Source organism: Silurus aristotelis (genome assembly GCF_946808225.1).
Source record: "Silurus aristotelis genome assembly, chromosome: 8".
NCBI classification, from domain to species: domain Eukaryota; kingdom Metazoa; phylum Chordata; class Actinopteri; order Siluriformes; family Siluridae; genus Silurus; species Silurus aristotelis.
Genome location: NC_139581.1, coordinates 4,357,298 through 4,377,036, shown reverse-complemented (window position 1 = coordinate 4,377,036; position 19,739 = coordinate 4,357,298). Strand labels below are relative to the sequence as shown.

At 39.5% G+C, this 19,739-nt stretch overlaps 1 protein-coding gene and 1 long non-coding RNA gene across 3 annotated transcripts in view; one reads left to right on the top strand and one right to left on the bottom strand.

Annotated features, from left to right (window-relative positions):
* The first annotated feature begins 604 nt into the window (after window positions 1-604).
* Window positions 605-19,739, top strand: part of robo1 (roundabout, axon guidance receptor, homolog 1) — a 296,829-nt gene continuing 277,694 nt past the window's right edge. The window contains exon 1 of one of the 2 annotated variants that reach the window (XM_083547741.1): window positions 605-1,079. The gene's annotated coding sequence lies outside the window, so the exon portion shown is untranslated. The remainder of the gene's footprint in view (window positions 1,080-19,739) is intronic. The other variant, XM_083547743.1, reaches the window with a different exon arrangement.
* Window positions 16,291-19,739, bottom strand: part of LOC310729750 — a 121,197-nt gene continuing 117,748 nt past the window's right edge. The window contains exon 3 of the long non-coding RNA XR_014534651.1: window positions 16,291-16,355. This is a non-coding gene — a long non-coding RNA (uncharacterized lncRNA). The remainder of the gene's footprint in view (window positions 16,356-19,739) is intronic.

The window sequence follows — 19,739 nt, the reverse complement described above, 5'->3', positions numbered from 1 at the left end:
CACTGCTCCACTGCCCTCCCTCTCACACACATGTACTCTGTCTTTTCTCCTACTGACTTTCATAGATGAAAATACAGATTTAAAATCGATATTTTTAAAAGCGTTCTTACACAAACTTCTCCATCTGCCCAAATTCTTTGTGCAGTTCTGTATTTATTTAAAATAATAATTTTATATATATTTCAACAGTGACAGTAAGACATTTGAATTTTATTCGAGTTTTGTTTTCTTTATTTTCTTGATGGCAATGAATAATTACATTTATTCAAAAATTTGGATTGAAATAAAAATGTGTATATTTTTGATCACTGATTCTGGAGGTGGGACTGAGGTGCTTTAGGAGTTTGGTTTTAAACACAAATAAACAAATTATTATATAAACGAGCGATCAAGCAAAGAAGTAAATATACAAAAAATGTAGATAATGTATTGCTATATTTTTTCTGCTACCAAAAACTTTTTCATATAAAAATGTAAGTTTCATATTTTACATTTTATCAATTTGTATTTATTGTTTTATATATATATTTTTAGGTTTTTCTGTCTGTATTGTGTGTATGTTTGATTGGGATTAATGATCACGCCGCAGTTTGCGTGTCAGGCAGTGTGTGTACTGTATGTATGTATGTGTGTGTGTGTGTGAGTGCTCGCGCGCCTCGCGGCACCAGTGCGTAATCTTTACATGCGCACATCAGTCTTCCGTGCGAGTTTTTTTTTTTTTGCCTCTCCTTCTTTATTCTGCAAAATCAATTCATCTTTCTCTCTCTCTCTCTCTCTCTCTCTCTCTCTCTCTCTCTCTCTCTCTCTCTCTCACACACACACACACACACACGCGCGCGCACTCTCTCTATCCACCTCTCTGTGCGTGGTGTGCTCGCGCGCGCGCACGCGGAACTCCGGACTGTCTCCAGCTCTCGCGCTGCGTGCACCTCGAAGGCGTGTTGAACGCGTGAAAAACGGCACCGCGTGTGAAACAGGGGGAAAAAGCTGCTGCTTAAGTCCGAAGGGAGCCATGGACGTGTAGCAGACGGCGTCTCGGGTGGCACCTGGACGGCGTTCAGTCGCGCGCAGAATCGCAGGTGAGTTGTATAGTAGTATGGGTATACGTGGGTTACACGCGCAGGAATGGTTCGGAGACACGGAGAGGATTGTCAGCTGCCTGCTGAGAACTTTTGCGATCCCGAAGCACGCAGTGGAGAGGAAGAGTGCGAGACCTCGTGCACCCGTTTGCGTAGAGTGCGCACACACACACACACACACACCTTCGTCTCTGTTCGAGCTGGAGATCCACACTACAGTCATGCTTTGTTCACGTTTGGGGAACGCTCTTGCACCTGTCTGGGTTTGTGTGTTAATGCGTTAAGGTGGAATGTTGCGGAAACATTGCTGGAAGGTTTCTGAAGAAGCCTCTAAAATTCTCAGCGTTAAAGCATACAGCAAAAGTTTGAGCTGATGGGTTTCAATTTAAGACATTTAGGTTTAAAAAACTGAACTGCAAAAGCTTCTGGGTTCTGGGAGCTTCTAAGCTCTGATGGAGATGAAGTGAAGAGTCCTATATTTGATGTTTTTGGATCGGACCACACAGGCCATCCTTCGCTCCTCACGTGCACAATGAGCCTCGACCACCAGTTCACCACTGTTTCTTCCTTGGAGCACTTTTGATAGATACTGATCACTGCAGTCCGGGAACATCCCACATGAGCTGCAGTTTTGGAGATCTTCTGACCCAGTCGTCTAGACGTCACAATTTGTCGAACTCGCTCAAATCCTTACGCTCACCCATTTTTTCTGCTTCTAACACGTCAACTTTGAGGACAAAATGTTCACCTGCTGCCTAATAGTTCCCACCCGATAACAAGTGCCATGATGAAGAGATAATCAGTGGTATTCACTTCACCTCTCATAATAATATAATGTCATAATATTCAGTGTGTGTGTGTGTGTGTGTGTATATATATATATATATAATTTGTATTGCATGTTCAACACATTATATAAGAATTTATTTATACAAGCTCATCTACTCACTGTGTCCTATTAGACTCTTTCTAATTACACCACACTTCTCTTTCTTCCTAAAGTGTTGCATGGTGTGTTCAGACCCCTCACTGTGAGTCTAAGGGTCTCTCGCTGCTGAAATAGCTCAGGGTTATACGTATATTTGACGTCTTTCCCCTGTATAACACATACAGGCTATGTGTATGATTCTCCGATTAACAGTAACACGTGACTCTGGTGCGCTATGGTGTGGTGTGGTGTGGTGTGGTGTGGTGTAATGCGTCTCAGAGCCTGGAGATCAATTCGAGGTGAGGCGAGGCGAGGGATCTTACAAAGCACAACACATCTGATACTGGGTTATTTGCCTTCAGGAATCGAAGAATGACAAACCGTACAATAAGCTGGAGATCGATTGGTCTGCTGCACATTGTCTGATCAGATCTGACCGACATTCATGCACTCGATCAGCATCGTTCTATCACACAGTGCATCTTTTTTATATTCGGTTTTAAATTTCTTTGACACATGACGCATGGAGCTGGTTAACTGGGACCTTGGGGGTGGGGGGGGGGGGGGGGGCTGTTTCAGATTGAACTCTGTTTTTGAGATGGTCTTGATGATTATCATTAGAAATGAATCATTAGAAATGAGGGGATATCAGGAACGCCGTGTGTTTCTGATTGCAGGTTAAGATGTTTCTTGTAGATGTGAAACTTTATTTATTTGGAGAATCGTGAGCAAGGAATGTTCTGGAGCTGGAGCTTTAGTGGCGTAACCCTGATCTAGTTCATCATGGCTTGGGCCGTATCTGGTATTAACATTCCTCTTGAGTGATCTGATCTGAAACCCGTAGATCATTTTGAAGATTTGTTTTCCACTTCACAAAGCAAAAATATAAAAAAAAACAACAACATATGAATTTGTTCTTATCACACGAGGCAGTCACATGACCCATTTGACTTAATCAGTTGTTGGCTTTGATTGCGTTATTCAAGATGAATGTTTTCAGACCAAGCTGAAACTTCAGGGCCCCTGAGCAAGGCCCTTAACCCAAAGACTGCTCAGTTGTATGCATGAGATGAATGTATATTGATCTGGATAAGGGTGTCTGCCAAATGCAAATGATTGGAGAGGGTGGATGGGTGTGCACCTTTTTTTTTAATGATGCGGTCGAACAGTTTGTCTTTGTGTATAATATCCATCCCAGACCCCCCCCCCTGCTGATGTCTTTTTAGTGATCTCTAGCTGAGTGGTTAAGATGCTGGACTTCTGATTATGGGTTCAGATCTCAGCACCACCAAGCCCTTACTTGCGCCCTCAACTGCTCAGTTGATATAATTATGAGTCGGTCTGGATAAATGCCATATGCTATAAATGTAAATCTCTGAGACCCACCAGACCCTCGTTCACACCTCTCTACTTTGCTATCAAATTGGATATTAATGGCAGATCTGAATACGATCGGGTCTCATCGTCTCGTCTTTTTCTCATTCTCATTATTCGTAAAAAAAAAAAGAAACGTTGCCTGCGAGGTCGCTGTACATCCTAACTGCCCCGTTACTACTGAAATCACACCTGTGCTAGCAGTGAAAACTCGGAGCGCTCGAGTGTGATCGGTTTCAAATCTGGCGACTTGCATTTCCTCACGGATTTCGATTAAAATGTGAATGTGAGAATATTAAAGAGTAGGTGGAGTGCTGATGTGTAAAAAGGCACTATTTCTGTTTTTCAGCCACCCTGCATGCTTGTTTCATCAGTCCCCTGTGTGTGTGTGTGTGTGTGTGTGTGTGTGTGTGTGTGTGTGTGTGTGTGTGTGTGTGTGTGTGTGTGTTTGTATTAGATGGGTTCCTCCACGCTATGTGACTCATCTCACCAAATTTTTCGCTGTCTTGCCAATTTTCTGAAGTGCATGGCCCCGGTAGATGGCTTTGGACCCGAGCCAGCTGCACGCGATTTCAATCTATCCTCCATAACCTGTAACCTCATCTGCCTCAGAACCCATGAGCCCCTGCGCCCGTTGCATGGACGTCCTGGACTTTTAATGATTTATTTGAGTTAACCTCGAGTTTAATTTTTTTTACAAAAAACGCGGCAAAACTGGACCCACAACCGCTAATAAAGTACTACTCAGGTGTTTAGCAGTTCTTCATGTTAATCTATTAGAATGGAATCAAAAGATTTGTTGCTTCTTGAGCATACATGATACCACTCAGGTTCTTTTTTACCCACAACACTTCTTTTCTCACTATGATAGCCAGCATATGTGACAACACAGCCTTCAGGGAGGAGATCCAAATCATTGTTTCACTAACAAACACCCTTATCAAGTGTGTCTCCAGCATTAAGTTCCCGGATGTCCATGTCTGTGAGGACTTTTCTTCAAGCTGTCACTGGGCCCCTGAACAAGGCCCTGATCAGTTATATAAAAACAAGATGCCTGCAAGGATACAGGTGTCCACCAAATCCCGTAAATTGTTGTTGAACCGAATCAATGCATTTGCAGTAGAATTTACAGTACAGACGCTCCCCACTTTACGAACATTCACTTTACGACCTTTCACGAATACGAACTAACCTGTCCTCAAAGAAATTAGTTCGGAGTCGAAAAAAAATCTAAATGGAGGAGAGCTGCCGCTGGCTAGTCCTCGACCGTAGCGAATCTACATGATGCGCTCTGGGGGAGTACATTTTTTTAAGTACATTTTATTAGTTCAAAATATTGTATACAGTATTTCGATTATTTTGATTTGTTTGAGTATATTTTATTGTTTATTTAATAGTATTTATAGCTCTTACATCATTCGGAGATAAGCGTAGTCAATAACTTACGAACAAATTCATGCTACGAATAATCGTTCGGAACGTAACTCGTTCGTAAGATGCTTGTTGATCGATTGCATTGTGTGTTGCAGCGTCCTGATTAGTTTTGTGTTAGTTTATGTTTACATTTATGCCATTCGACAAATGCTCTTATCAAGAGTGACTTTTATCTGATTTATACACCAGAACATTTATGGTATTTAGGGCCTTGCTCAGGGGCCCCGGAATGGCAGCTTGGTCTGGCTAGAATTTGAAACTAGCCTTAACCACTAAGCTGCTGTACCCCCATCTATTTTTTCTTCACATATCCCAGCAATGGTAGGAAGCTGGGACCAGAGCGCAGGGTCAGCCATGATACAGCACCCCTGGAGCAGATAGGGTTAAGGGCCTTGCTCAGGGGCCCAACAGCGGCAGCTTGGCAGTGCTGAGGCTTGAACCCCCAAATGAAGAGCTGGACAGACTAAAAGAATGCCACCACATCGTTTTCTTTCAGTAGAGATAAGCAAGGGCTAAATTCTGGTGCAGAATGATCAGGGATCTCAGATCTGGTTGAAGGTGACCACGTTTGTTCACAAGATGGTTCAGGGTGTATTTTTTATTTACTTAGTGTGTGCGTTTGTGTGTGTGTTTATATATCCACAGTGATAAATGCTCTACTTTCAGTTTGCATACTCTTCACAGAGATGTTTATTGTTTTCCCTACCCATAACTGTCTCGTTCGGTGTAATTCTCCGTCATCCTGTACATATTTTTCCTGTCTGGTGATTTTAAAACGTAATGCTAGATGCACACTGTCAGAAAGAGACGGCGAAGATGCAGATTTTCCCTGCATACGGACGTTCACTTACAGTATGTGGAGAAGAACCCGAGCAGGGATCGATAGGAGGAAAGATTAGAACGTGTAAACACATCCTGTCAAATCCATATCCTGTTAGGGAAGTTTTTTTTCTACTTCCTGTTGTCATGTAAGACAAATGACTTATCATTCAGTGCTCCAAGCAGATGTGTGAAAGCTCCAGAGAAAGCCTTCTCGTTTATATTAGAGGGATTTCTCTTCTAGGTTCACTCGATTGAATTGTCTGCCTGTGGGGATTTGTGTGTGTGTGTGTGTGTGTGTGTGTGTGTGTGTGTGTGTGTGTATCGGGAATGGCTTTGCCTGGGTCACCTTGACCTCTGCCTCGTGAGCACCATAATCTCGCTGACCGCTGACATCAGGCCGTACTTTTATAGCCTGCTATGATAGTTTTATTTAATTAACATCATATTATCCAGCTTTAAATCTTATAACAGTAAAATATATTGAATTAAAGGATACAGACGTCTGTCAGATGAAAAGAGAAATGTTACTGCGGCATTTGAATTTATTTGCACTAAGTATAGATGTTTATACAGATACATAGAGACAGTGTACACCGTGTGTATATTAGTGATGGTAAGATTCCCCGATCCTGCGTTGGTGCGTTGGCATCAAAGTTGACGATTTCGCTTAGTTAATTTGTATCGCGATGCATTTTTTTTTAAACATATTTGCATCGGTAAAAACAGAATTATTTATATATTTTATTTATTTATATTTTGATATGTAGATTACATTTCTTCCCTCGAAAACTGTTTCTCGAGCGCGTTTTCTCAGCAGCGCTGCTGCTACTCGATTATAACGTATCACAACACTACGGAGGCCGAGGCGTGTCCTGAGAGTTACATAGAATACAGATTAACATGGCAGAGGTAGAGCTGCATCTTCCTGGAGGCAGAACAGGAAAAGAATGTCTGGTTTTATTGAATCTTTTTTCTTTTTTTTTTTTGCACTACCAAGGAGTTAGAAGTCAGAAGGCACTTAAGTAAATTGATAATTTGCTGTCGGTCTGAAGCAAAGAAATGAAAGCGAACTCTGGAAATATTGAATTGAATACGATTGCATCGTATTGCATTGAATCACATTGTACTGAATGGGAAATCGGGTCGTTCTGCATTGTAATGGGGGGAATTGTATTACATCGCATCGGTAGTCGCTTCATACAGTATGCATCTTTAATGTATTGTATCATTGGATATTCATCGGTATGCGAATCACATCAGCCTCAGTTATGGAGATGCACATCCCTAATATATGATGGTGCTGGTTGTCTGGAATATACTGGTCCTGAACCTGCTGCTTCTGGAGAGAAGGGACTGGAACTGTAGGAGCCCGTGATGATGCTTGTTTATCAGAGCAACATTTGTAATAACGCTCCTCTGTGATAAAACTCTCACATCTGGGCAGCAATACACCAATACTACAAAGCCGGTAATCCGTTTGCGTCACTAAGTCACACAATTACATCATGATTACACGTGATATTTCAAAACATGGCATCCAGAAATGCTAAAATGCTAAAATAGAGATGATTTTTCCACACTCAGTATTTTGGGTGAAAGTTTCAGTTTTAGAAACATTCTATTGTACAAGACGGACGCTGAGACGAGTCTGATTGTAATTTTTAATGAGGGGATGGGAAGGATGGAGAAAAATGGCATAGACTTGTACTTTAGCAGGAAATTGCATTTACATTTAATGCTGTTAGAATGGGCCTAAGTGTGAAGCATCTGGACAAACTGATCAGCTGTAAGGATACAGTTCTGTCTTGATGGGCGTGGTTTACTTGTCCCCACCCCTTCCCCAGATCCATAAGTCATTGTGTGATCTCTGAATGGTTAAATGGTCATTGAATTTCTGTCTCTGTTGTTATTCAAAAAAAGGTTCTTGAAGGTTCTTCTCAAGCCCTAAACAGTTCTATAAAGTTTCCTTCTTGCACAAATAAATAAATAATTAAATATCTTAATGGCACACTTCCATATTAAACACAGCTTTTTTTATTAAAAGTTTACCTGTAATTATGTACAGAACCCTTGATGAACCCTCTGTGTTATGAGTCGTGGTCAGAAAGCTGCTGTCTGAGAGGTGTCTGGATAATAGTTTTGTTTTTATGTATGAAATTCTATGTTTAAACCATAATTTTTTTGTAATGTAAGGCACAATTACCACTCTGTGTCATAACTACGTATAGAAAAATAATCAAGGTTGTGTGATTTACCATCACTACCTACTGGTACATTCTCTTACACCAAAGCAATATACATTTTACAAATGTACAATTATTTTTAATAAAGAATAATTTTGCTTATTTTTTTACCTCAGATTTGTAGGACCTAAAGACATTCCTGTCCTGTGAGCGCTATTAATAAAAAAATTGACATTTTTAGCGAATGTAATCACTGCACTGGCACCTGCAAAAGTCGATTCTAAATACAGAAACTTCTCCCAAGGCAGTACTGATGTTGTTCAGAAATTATACCACTGATATCTGATACAGTTCTTTAGCTTCTGTGTTAAGATTAATGTGCGAAGCTTAGCTCTTTCATGCTGTTTAGCACAAGATGGCTGTTGGGGTCACATGGTGCATCGGTCATCGGCAAAAACAGCATGATGTGGCGCCCAGTTGCCCATAAAATAATCTTAGACTAATGCTAAGTGTTTTACCTAGTAGTTTACCGTAATATCTTTTTATGATTGTGAATAATATTAAACTTTATGTCATAGTTATTGAGATGAGATTTTGGCTCATGACAACAATATTGTCGACAGCCGGAAAAGTGTATAAAAACTCTAAACAGTCTGATATTTACCTGATGTACAGAGATATTTTGGCTTTAACATGGCATCTAGGAAAAGCCACTAGTCATATTTTAATCCCACAATCGTACTTCAAATATGCAGTGCTGGCATTGCCACTTGGTCTTTATCAAGGCCCTGAAGTACATCGTCTCAGCTTGTGTACTGTCTGGAATAACACCAGGGGTAGAAAGCGACCATCTGTGGACAAACTCACAGCTGGCAAACGTTTAACTATTTGGAAAAATTCCTGTCTTCTGCCTTTTTTGTGTCCTTTCTGCAGTGAAGTGTTGCATTATTTAAAAGGTTTTAAGGTCATACAACAGCTTGAGTCTCAGCAGGACGCCGCAGGAATAATTGGGACTGTTTTTCATCCTCGCTTCTTTTTAAACGTGCTTTTTAAGTCAGGACTTACCTCTGCTTCCTGCAGAACCGTACGAACGGAGGACCTGTGAGTCCCTGGAGACTCTGAGAGGGTCCCCCTTTCAGTCTGCTTCTTTTCTTTCCCTGAAGCCTAAAGCATCAGATATAAAGAAACCCCTGTGTCTGCATCATCAAAGAGTGGAACTGAAATCATTACGGTGAAGAGAACGATTTTCTATTGTGTATAAACAGAAAGTTTGGCCATATTGTGTTTGGATTAATAGATGGCTCCAGGATGAAGTGTAAAGCGTCCACTACGACTGAACGGCGTGAATGACGGGTTTATCAGTAGTGACTGAGCTGTGTGTGACAGGAGCACTGTGTAAACCGATAAGCTATCCATTAAAATTGAACAACGCTAGTCTGCTAGTCAGAGTCACTTCAAGGTCAGAATTGGATAAGCTAAAATCCATAATGGAGGAGATGTATTACCATATCCCACATTGTCGTTTCGATGTTAAATATTGTAAGCGCTTGCAGTATTCACAAATCTAAATGATGCAAGATCTGCATCAGTCTAGTTCCAAAAATTCTGACTCTGTTTACGTCCATTTTTATTCTAACGAATATTACTGAAAGCAGAATTCTACCATCTGTTTTAGAACTGAATGTCATTCTGGAAATATTTCTAATTCTGCACTGGCAACCAAAAGATTCATGAGATGACTGTGGATGGTGAGGTACTGGGTGAGGACAGGTTCCATTTTGAGTTAGCGATAGGAAGATTGCTCGTTTAGCAAAATTAATGAATTTCTAATAGTGATTTTTTTCAGTTAAGCAGAATGAATTTAAAGGTTACATATTCAGTAGCCAAACTCCTTCTGACATGTCTACATTTACAAATTTTTTATCATATTCCAAAAAAGGAAATATCATGAGAAACAGAACTGGTTCATTACAATTGAATAAAAAAAGAATTCTTGTGTAGGAGTCAAACTAACCAAAAGTCAAACTCACCAAAAGTTTCGGTTTGTTGTGAATCACTTACAAAATTAACACTTCACATCCCTTATAGATAGCAAAACATCATGTGACACCCAACTGCCTAAACAAAATAATCTTTTAAAGCTAAGTAACGCTAGTAGGTTTCGGATTTGTCTAGGATTGTGAATAGTATTGGATTTAAGGTTTTAGTTTTCGAATTTGAGATTTAGGCTCATGACAACAATCACAACGACAGCTGGAAATTTTATTGAAATGCATAATTGAGAGAATTGTTAATTTGGTGTTGGGCTCACGGGCAAAAATAAAATAAAAAATGGCAAAAGGTCTGCACAGGAAACCGAAATTATTAGTTTACCTCCTGAGCCTCTTCTTCGGTTTGATTCCTTCGTTTCTGTTTCCGGTACAGAGCCCATGTGACTGTCTTGAGAAATGAATGAAAGTCTCAAACTAGATGATCAGGTAGGTGAACAAATCATTTACGTTTCCTGTAAAGAGCCTATTGCGGTTTCCCTGCGATAAACAAAGATGTTGCGGCCAAGAAAACGAACAAATCACTGAAAAAGAGGACTTCCTAAATTTTATAACAAATTTGTGCAAATGGGACAAATCTTTCATCACTATTCTGAGTCCGGTTCCTGTGAAGGTTTCTCATTCATGTCGATTAACGCAGCTTTTCTACACCACCTTTAGGGGTAGATTTATTTCTTAAAATGTATTTCCTGAATCTATTTAATTCTGTCAAGCTGCATTTATGTCAATGGTTTAAAGTACTATACAAATAAAATTAAATCAAAGAATCATAAGAAGTCGTCAATTTAAAAATAGTACTGAGTATTATTATAAAAATTTATTAGAAAAATGAAAATATTGAAAATGAAAATGTGCTCTACGAACTAAATATGAATATATTTATTTTTTAATGAATAGAATTCTATAAATAATACATTGTAAATTGTGATTAAAAAATATAACGCTTTCTGTGCAGAGTGCAATCTCACGTGTAAAAAACAAACGCCTGTAAAACACGCTCTTGTAAAGACTGCAGACTTTCTCAGCTGCCTTAGCACCCGGAAAAACTATCAGTGTGGATTTTTGCTGATAGCTAATAGTTCCAGCAATAAATTATCGTTAATAAATCAGTCGACCTTTACACATAATACAACCTAAAACGAGCTACAACAAACAGATCTACACACAGGACATTATATACAGTGCAATAACACAATAACACTGTAACAACATAGAACTGACAAGTACACACTGCTAAATATAAGATAACGTGGATAATTGTAGGCAAAAAAAATTTAATAATGCAACAAATACTGTGTGTTAAAGTTTGTTGAAGATTAAGCAACAGTTATTTGTGAAAATAGCATGTTGTGTTAATGTTTATAATTAAGGGAAAAGAGACATTGATGATCTTCTCAACTGTCCTCACTGCCCGCAGTCTGAGAGAGTGTTTAACAAGACAACAGTAAAGATTTTATTTGTAGACTGAAGGTGAGATGGAACTTCTGCTTTAGGTCCTCGAAATTCATTGTGGTTTGTAGCAGCAGAGCGATGGATTCATAAAAAATGTAAGCAAAATTACATTGCAAATGAGACTTCTTATTTGTGGTAATAAAAGTATTGTTAGCATGTTCATATAGCATGGAAACGCCTGCATGCACATGCACTGGTTCATACAGTACTAAAAAAATATTATAATTGAAATATTTCTCCACCATGAAGGTTTTTTTCCCCTTGTGGCCCTTTTTATTTCCTTTCTGCACCTATGAGCGTCAAGATACATTAATATACCATATAACACGAATACGGTAATCTCTTAAACCTCCCAGGCGACTTTGTGGCCCGTCATGTCTCTTTCTGTTGGATCGTCATCAAGATGAACATATTCATGAGGTTGAAGTTCACCTTGATGAAAACTAATTTCTTTTTTGCACCGTGAAGCTTTTTATTTTTTCGTGCCTAATGAGATTCTAGATTAAAGATGGGCAAACAACCGCAGTGACAGAAGCAATAAGCGAGTGACATTTGATTTGAGATGAATCGGTTTGGTCCTGATGCTCAACCATGTCCATCAAAACATCTCCAGTTCTTCTTGTTTAGTCATCTTTAACCGAATTTATTATTCATGCTACATCTACGCTAATCCAGATAAATTTGGATTTAATAAAATATGCATCCACATTATCGTGTTCAATCGTGTCCCAAAAGTTGCTTATCCATGTGGGAACATCTGAAAACGATACATCCCTGTACTGCGCATGAGTAAAACGTAAGACACTTCAACCCATGTCATTTACTTGCTGAAACGTCACGACAATGAATAAAAATGCTTCATCATTTTCACAGTTGACACTGTGACACGAAAACGTCTATTTCAAATGGATTCACTTTGGAGAGTGTTTTCATTGACTGAAATAGACTGCGTAGTTTCAGTGTGGATGACGGATCCCTGGTGGTCTAGTAGTTAGGATGCGGCGCTCTCACCGCTGTGGCCGGGGTTCGATTCCCGGTCAGGGAACCAACCCCAGCCATTAGGGTTGCACAAGCCAGTGCACTCCCAAGCCCGGATAAATGGGGAGGGTTGCGTTAGCAAGGGCATCCAGCGTAAAAACATGCCAAATTGAACATGCGGATCATGAATATGGATGGTCCGCTGTAGCGACCCCTAATGGGAGAAGCCGAAAGAAAGTTAATTTTAGTTTCAGTGTGGATGAAATGCCAAATGAAGAGAAAAATATAAATTTTCAAATGAATACATATTAGTTTTGACATGACCCGAAAAATGTATTGAACAATATAAATGACTTAGATAGAAGAATAGAAGAAGATGAACATTTTGGCTACATTTGATCAGACAAATCGTGCCCAAGCGTTCAAACAACAAGCACTCATTCTTTAGCATGGCTCAGGTCTCGGGTCTCACGATCGACAGCCAGATCACGTCTCGGATCACGTCCTGCTTCCCTGGAGTTGTTGTTTCCTGTTTCGGCAAGCTTGTTGTTTTGTGGTTAAAGCTCCTGCCTTGTCTATCAGACTTTATTTGAAGTACTGGAAAGCTGCAGGGTCTCAAGTCCAGAGCAAACTTTTAAATGTTTCTTGTTTTTTTTCCTTGTTGCTGAGTTGATTCTAAAGGGATCGAATGCATGACTCCAAAACCTCTTGCAAATAATTCCTTTCAGTTTTTGCGGCTTTCTGGTTCTCAGTGATTTCTGGCCTTGGACGACCTGCATCATAAACACAAACGGCATCGGTGCAGGGCGTTTAGTTGCAGAGTTAGGTGTTGGTTCTGGTGTTTGGTACTCACTGAGTGTACACGGATACGCACTGATATTACCCATGTTATCAGGTGTACTAATCACCCAGATTTGCACTTACACACTAATAGACTATATGAACAAGAGTATCAGGAAACCAACCATATGTGGTTCTTCTTTGAACTGTTACCACAAGGTTGGAGGAACAGAATTGTTTAGGATGTCTTTGGATGTGGTAGCATTAAATTTTTTCCTTCATTTGAAGTAGGAGACCCTCCTCACCTCACCTACTTCAGCACCTGACTTTTCATTTAACCCCCTTGTGTTTGAATGAATATCACACATATTTCCAAAAGCACACTCCACAATCTAGTGGAACATCTTCTAAGAAGAGTGGAGGGTATTATACAGCAAATGTGGACAACATCTTCTAAGAAGAGTGGAGGGTATTATACAGCAAATGTGGACTAATAGTAGAATAGGATATATTCAAAAAGCAAATACCAATCTTATGCTCAAGCATCCAAAAAAAATGTTGGTTGAGGTTTTATGATGTATTATGCACACTTTGACGCTACCTAGAAGATAGTTTGTGGTAGTTTGCCTTGGGAATATATGATGGCTGGAGGTTGGATGTATTTTATCAAAACCTTGAACTCAAAATCCTAATTATTTCCTTCTACGTCAATTGGTTTGTTTGGGTATTTGGCTTGGTTTGTTTTGCATAAGGAGGGTCCAGGGCTGAGAATGTCCTCATAAAGCACTCATTTATGGGGACAGAAAACAATTGTAAGTCCTAAAAGGTCATTTTACTTTGTTGTTTTCTCGTGATCACAACTTAATTTTTTTGTAATCTTGTTCTTCCAGCTAGTGAGGACTTATTATTTTTCAAAACAGATGCAATGTAAACATCGCAAACCTCATGTTGATTTAGAATTTTAACAAAAGGTCTACATTATCTTGGTTTAATTTTTGAGAGGTTTTCCTTTGGGACACCGCTCGCGCTCAATGCAGAGATGCAGTCCATATTTGCTGAGGGAAATTAGTACGATTGACGATTTACGATAGAGATTTCAGACAAGAAACAATCACAACTCGCAAGATTACCTCGGGATATGATTACGTCGTAAGAAAATATGTTTTTACGTTGAGATCATGATCATGATAACCAGAAATTACTTCCGTTGTGTCGAGATTGCAAGAAAATTAAATTGCGATAACGAAAAAACTACTTTTGTCACGTTGAGAAAATTGCTGTGATAATAAGAAAACAACTTATGTACTTAAGAAAACAAAGCAAAAAATATAATGCATGGCATCTTAGGACATTTGTAGAAAACGGTCAACTAATGTTTGTACTACATCATTTCTGCTGAACTACAGCTCTGTCTTTTGGTGGCAACACAACAGCCAAATTTGATTCGTTGTTTAGTTTTCACTGATTTATTTTTGCAAATGAGTTGATTTAGAGTGTAACTTTTGCCCCTTAAAGTGTACAAGCGGAAGTGGGCCAAGACCAGCTCACACCTCGCGTTCTCACCTGTCTGAAGAACCGTACTGCACACACCAAACACATTCACCAAGGTTCTGTCCAAACACCATGGAAGCATGCGGAGAATCAATATGGGTCTGGTGTAGTATTATATAAAATGTGATTGCTTTAAAGAATTAGATTCTGTTTTGACAGAAAGGCAGTAAGACAGTCTGGGCGCTGCGCTATGAGAGGCGACACGTCTATTGTCCTCTGTTATAATCCCCCTCTCTCTCTATTACATCGTCCCTGCTTCAGTTCTGGGATCAGGGGTCAGGACTTTCAAAACCAGCGAGATGGAGAAAGAGACAGAGAAAGACAGAGAGAGAGAGAGAGAGAGAGAGAGAGAGAGAGAGAGAGAGAGAGAGAGAGAGAGAGAGAGAGAGACAGAGAGAGAGAGAGAGAGAGAGAGAGAGAGAGAGGGAGGGAGGGAGGGAGGGAGGGAGGGAGGGAGGAAGGTCATCTCATCACTAACCTTCGAGGGCAGCGTTCCGCAAACACCCATCCGTTACGGTCATTCCCAAGTCTCTGCTGTGATATTTTCAATATTTCCTGACACACTCTATTAGGCCCTTTAATGTAGTATCATAACAAACGAGGGCGAGATTGGGAAGGCAAGATGCCCATCCGTCAGCGCCGGTGTCAGCAGCGCAGACTCCAGGGTAACTAAGATGGATGACGCGAGGAGCCGCGACCGCTTCCCGACTGTAGGCCGAGGCCTCGGAGCCGCTGAGCCTCGGGGGCCATGCCGCTTTATTGAAATGACTCAATGTAGATTCAGCAGGAATGAGGGAAGGATATCTATCTATATCAGGGTGGAGCAGACAGGATGCCCCGGGTAAGGGGATGGAGGTGATCGCTGCAGGATGAGATCCGTGCTGTACTGCACTGCTGAGGAATATTTCGGTGGAAAATAAGTGGAGAATTGGATTTCTTTTGTCCTCCTGCTCCATGAGGAGCATTGGGCCTGCAAGGGCCTGATGGCTTACTTGTCATTTTTGTAGCACTTTTTTTACAGGGTCAGGTAGATACCCCAACACCCACCCCTTCTCCTTTTTGCAGCCAGGCTTTGGACCGTCAATGGCCGAGTACTTTATCAACATTTTCACATCTGGGCACTCATGGGTGGGTTAACGGCCTTGCTCAAGGGCCCAAGAGAAAGAATAGGATGTGGTGCTTGGAAAGACGGAAAAACGGAAAGACATAGCATTCTTAATTTAGATATCAGTTAAAGATAGATACTGCATGAGGGCAGACTGGATACTGCATGAGGGCAGACTGCTAATTATGGGAATTATTTATATAATTAAATAATGTTGGATGAAAGGAGGAAGCAGGAAGATGGATGTTTATTATTCTTCTATTTTTTTCTCTGTTTCTGTTTCTGTTTACCTTCTCCTTTTCTTTCTTTAATTTTCGTCTCCTTCTTTCTTTCTTTCTTTCTTTCTTTCTTTCTTTCTTTCTTTCTTTCTTTCTTTCTTTCTCTCCCTTTATCACTTACATTTTTCTGCTTGTTTTCTTATCCCTTCCTTCCTTCCTTCCTTCCTTCCTTCCTTCCTTCCTTCCTTCCTTCCTTCTTTCCTTCCTTCCTTCCTTCCTTCCTTCCTTCCTTCCTTCTTTGCTTATTCTTACTGCCTTTTTATTATTTTCTTTCTTTCTTTCTTTCTTTCTTTCTTTCTTTCTTTCTTTCTTTCTTTCTTTCTTTCTTTCTTTCTTTCCTTCTCTAACTTTCTCTTCTTGCCTTCCTTGCTTTTTCTTCCTTTTGCCTTCCTCTCTTCTTTTGTTCGTTTGTTTGTTTGTTTGTTTGTTTGTTTGTTCTTTCTTTCTTTCTTTCTTTCTTTCTTTCTTTCTTTCTTTCTTTCTTTCTTTCTTTCTTTCTTTCTTTCTTTCTTTCTTTCTTTCTTTCGTTTTTTTCATTCAGTCATTCAGTCATTCAGTCATTCATTAATTTTTTTTTGGTCATTCCCCTTTTTGGCAACTTAAATTTACCTTTACGTTTTTTGGCATTTTTTAGACACACTTAATTAGGGCATCCCTCCTTCCTTCCATGCTTCCTTTTGTCCTTCCTTCGTTCCTTCTTTCTCTCCTTCCTTCTTTCTCTTCTTCCTTTCTTTCTTCCTTCTTTCCTTCCTTCCTTTTCTTACTTTCTACCAATATTTGCACCACTATTTATATATTTACATATAAAGTTATATTTATCACATCTAAAGTTTTGTCTAATCACCTGGTTCCTCATAAGGCAAGTCATTCTTATGTACACAGTTTGTTACACAGTGTATGAGCGAGTGACGCACAGACGCTTCCCTTCCATTCATACAAATAAGAGGCAGTAACTCATGTTGAAGTTATGCATCTTGGGTAATAAGAAATTTGTTTAGAGAACCAGTACAGTTTCTACAGGCACATAAACCTGAGAGAGAGAGAGAGAGAGAGAGAGAGAGAGAGAGAGAGAGAGAGAGAGAGAGAGAGATTGCAGTGAAATACATGATATGAACAAAAGTTTGTGGACACCTGATAAGATATGTGCTTTTGGAACTTCGTATTCCACATTGTAAAGTCATGTTCTAATGTAGGTGTGGTGAGGAGGCCAGTCAGCGTTCACATTCATTATGTTAGATAGAGTTGGGGACAGTGCTCTAAAGCAGGAGATCTTCCACCCACTTTCAACCCATGTAAAGCATATCTTCATGGAGTACAATACACATTCAATACAGGGGTATTGTCATGCCGCAGGTTTGGGTCTCCAGGTTCACGGAAAAGAAAAATGTCATGCTACTACATCCAAAGACGTCTTATACAACTGTGTGAGGAACCACAAGAAGAACCACAAATGGATTTAACCATCAGGGGTCCATAACAATGTAGAATATTGTATGCATAGTGTAATAATGTGTGTACAGTGTAATGCAACTTCTACATTATGTAATACATACAATGAGCATTGAGAATATTTAACAAATTCTTCAGAGATGAGAGTCATGTGACCACATCGGTGTCCTGTGGCTGACAATCAGAGCTTTAAACAGAAATCACTCCGATTTATCTTCATTAAGGACAAGCGCGTGCTCGGACTTCTTCATTTATTTAAATCGTATACAAATTCCATCTATTTTCAAAGGTGTGTGTATGTCTGTGCATGCAGATTTAACAATGAACGTCAGGATCTCACCTCGGTCACATTGGCTTGTTTAATAAAACTAGCGATTTCTATTAGTTCAGCGATTTATAGTAAGTCATTAAGTAAGTCCAAAAAAACACATTATGTTGTGCTCTCATGGAAGAAAATTAGTTGTGTGATGAACTGGAAGTCATTCACTGAAACAGGTTTTGCAAATTGCAAAGTGTTTTTCTGTAATACAGGTAGATTTTTGTCCCACTGCATTGTTACTGAACAAAGCAGTGTGTATTATATATACAGCAGTGTACAATATATACAAGCATAGATGTGTGTTTCAATATTTTACTGCATGATATGAAGACATACTCATGGATTCTCACCTTATAACGTGGTTCTCATTTTAACATTTTCTTCTGTAGCTGGTCAAACTCACCGGACTTCATCAAAATGACTGTATTCAACATATATATTACAGATGTTCAAAGAAGATATTCAATTTCCAGCAAAATCACAATCTGCACGAGAAAAAAATTCCTAGATGTGGATAGTCAAGGAGGTGGTTGTAGGTGGTTTGGTTTTGAAAGGTCAGATGTTGCAGACTAAAGCAGCTGAACGACCAAACTGAACATGACATGCTAAAGCAGACAGGCTACAATTTTAAAAATTGCACGCAACAAACATTGGCCGATTCCATCGGCAGAGACACTGGTACCTGTTCATTTTTTTTTCAATATCGCACACATTAAAAAATATATAGTATTAAATACACAGGATATTTTGGAACTAGAAGTTCCCTGGGATATTGGCAATTGTTTGGAACTAGTGTGACCTCGTTTAAATAATCTTTACATATATATATATATATATATATATATATATATATATATATATATATATATATTAGGCATGTAACAGTACACAAACTTCACGGTTCAGCATGTACCTCGGTTTTTAAGTGATGGTTTTCAGTTTCGATTATCATCAACATTTAAACAGTTTTTACAATAATTTTAAATAAAATGCCTGCTTCTTTAAATAATATATAAAACAATATTTTATAAAAAATAAAACAGAAAAACATCTAATTAATACAATGCACTTTGTATTATATTGATTAAATAGAGTAATCAGTTGAATTGCCGCAAATTAAATTAAGTAAATTAAATCAATGTATAAGGACAGTGTGACAGCAGTGAAGTGTGCAGTAGGAATGTCTGCATCAAGGATCGGCTCTTAGCCCCTTCTTTTTTGCAGTGGTGATGGACAGGTTGATGGACGAGGTCAGACAGGAGTCTCTGTGGATTATGATGTTTGCGGATGATATTGTGATGTGTGGTGAGAGTAGGGAGCAGGTTGAGAAGAGCCTGGAGAGGTGGAGGTACATGCTGGAGAGAAGGGGAAATGAAAGTCAGTAGAAGTAAGACAGAGTACATGTGTGTGAACCTGGGGTCAACAGTGCAGAGTAATGGAGAGTGTGTTAGAGAGGTGAAGAAAAGAGTGCAGGCAGGGTGGAGTGGGTGGAGAAGAGTGATTGCAGGAGTGATTTGTGATAGAAGAGTATCTGTGAGAGTGAAAGAGAAAGTTTATAGGACTGTGGTGAGACCTGAGATGTTGGATGGATTAGAGACAGTGGCATTGAGTAAAAGACAGGAGGCGGCGCTGGAGGTAGCAGAGCTGAAGATGTTGAGATTTTCATTTGGAGAGACGAGGATGGACAGGATTAGAAATGAGTTTATTAGAACGACAGCGGATGTAGGACGTTTTGGGGATAAAGTGAGGGAGACACTGTGCTAACTCTAGTTTGTCTTTTATACCCCTGGCATTGTTTGAGTTATTATTGTTATTATTCAACTTGGAAACATACCAAAGTGCGAGACTAAACAAACTTACGGTCCGCCACTTAATACGTTCCTGAGGGAAACTCAGATTTTAACTTTGTTCCATACATAAGAATGATTGCATTCGGTACACATGTACTGAAAGATCTTG